The following is a 2,314-nucleotide window of genomic DNA, read 5'->3' on the forward strand; positions in this document are numbered from 1 at the left end:
ATATATATATATATAGCATGTTCAAGCTCACAACAAAGACTGATGCCCCCTTTTACATCTGATTTACAAATGCCATTATCTCGGGTTCAAATAGATGAATGCACTTCCTATGAATTCGAATCTTCGAAACCACCTTTATGTTGAATTCGACACGTATTTTATTTCGTAGCTAGCAATTTGGAATGTATCCATGCAAGTGACAAATGTATAAAGTGCTTCACACTAACAACATGGAGTGCACTAATTAATATTTATATATGAATTGCAAAAGCATCCATTGCATGTATTTCAAAGTGCTCTCACTCTATGGATCGATAATATGAAATAAACACATGCACATGCTAGAATTCAATAGAGTATGGATGTCTGATAGACCGATTTTCGTCCATACGCAATTTTGCAAAATTTATGATCTCATCCAAAAATAATAATGCCATATATATTTTAGTTTAATGCGTAGAACCGCCTTTTACACATAGATGCACTATGCCTCTGTAACGCCCCGGATCCGATGCGCCAGGTGTCTGCCAGTTATTCGCCTCTGTTGCTATGTCATTTGCTTGCGTGTTGCATTTTATCATGTCATCATGTGCATTTCATTTTGCATACGTGTTCGTCTCATGCATCCGAGCTTTTTCCTCATTCTCCGTTTTGCAATCCGGCGCTCCTATGCCCTCTGGCGTTCCCCTTTCGTCTCTCGTTGTGTGCGGGTATTAAACTTTCTCGGAATGGACTGAGTCTTGTCAAGCGGCCTTGGCATAGCACCGGTAGACCGCCTGTCAAGTTTCGTGCCATTTGGAGGTCGTTTGATACTCCAACGGTTAACCGGGTAACCGCAAACCCCCCTTCTCTTTGCAGCCCAACACCCCTTCCAAATTGGCCCAAAACCCATCTAACTTCCCTCCATGCTCTCGGTCGTTCGATCACGATCGCGTGGCCGAAAACCGCTCCTCATTTGGACTCTCCTAGCTCCCTCTACCTATAAATATGTCCATCCCCCCGAATTTCGCAGTCCAAACCCCCGAAACCCTAGCCTAGCCTCTCCCCGCGCCGCCGGACGCGTCCGACTGGGGCTGGACATGTCCGCTCCGCCACCCAGCCAACCGGCGTCCGCCACCTGTCTCTGGGCCGCGCCTCGCCCGCCTCCCCGCGGCCCCGCCCTCGCTGGAGCCGTCCGTGCCCCGCCGCCCGCGCGAGTCCGGCCGCCCGTCGCCGGTGGCCCCGCCGCCCAGTGGCCGCACCGCCCCGTCGCCTCCCCGTCGCCCCTCCGCCTCGACCCGGACCGGATCCGGCGAGATCCGGCCGGAGGAGCCCCGGATCCGCCCCTCCGCGCCCCGTGGCGCCGCCCCGTTGTCTCCTCCGCCTCCCCTCGCCGGGATCCGGCCGGATCCGGCGAGATCCGGCCCGGACCCGACCTCTCCGGCCTCCTTCCTCATCTCTGGCGAGTTTCTCCGGCGAGATCCCGGCCGCGTTGACTTTTTCCCCGAGGTGCTAAATCTGCCAAGTCCCCAGTTTTTGTAATTATCATGCCATATTCATCACATCGTATCTCCGCATCCGTAGCTCCATTTCGTGCGTGTAATATGTCAAATTGTTCGTCTCAACGAGTACATTATTTCATTCCATTGCAACATATTCATTTGAGTTCATCTTGATGCCTGAATAATCGTTGTAAGAGTGCTACATAATGTTTTTTGCTGTCTGTTATCAGAACGAGCTCTTTTGTCATTTTTGCCATGATTGATGTGTGCATCCTATGAGGTTGATGTCTTCATGTGTTTTGATCTATGCTATGTCTTCTTTACAGAGGTGCTTGCCATGCATTTCTGTAATCAATGTGGTGACTAGCACAAGCATGCAAACTAGGCATCGTGATATTGCTGATTTATTCCCTGTTCTGCTGTTATTTTGATGCCATGTAAACTTGACGCTACAGAGAGATCCATCCATATTTAGAGATACTTCAGTAAGGGAGTTTTGAATACGTGGTTATTGTCTATCCATTCATGCCCTTTGTTGCAATTATGGAGTAGTCTAGCATGTCGTTTTCGTGCTCTACTTTTGCTTCAAAATGTTTCCTGGCAGATTGTTTACATGTTATTCAATTTGGCCAAGCTTGCTATAGTTGATCCTTGCATGCTATGGACTTGTTCTTGACTTGGTTTGTTTCACAAACATGTCTTCTTGATTATGATATGCTTATCTTGTCATGCAATGACTTGTGGTGAGTGAATCGAGCTTGTTAAGTAGTGTACATGATGTTGCTGTTTTGCTAGGCTGAATCTGTTATTTCGTGATGCTATATAAACATGTT

Source organism: Triticum dicoccoides, chromosome 5B (genome assembly GCF_002162155.2).
Source record: "Triticum dicoccoides isolate Atlit2015 ecotype Zavitan chromosome 5B, WEW_v2.0, whole genome shotgun sequence".
Taxonomy (NCBI): Eukaryota; Viridiplantae; Streptophyta; class Magnoliopsida; order Poales; family Poaceae; genus Triticum; species Triticum dicoccoides.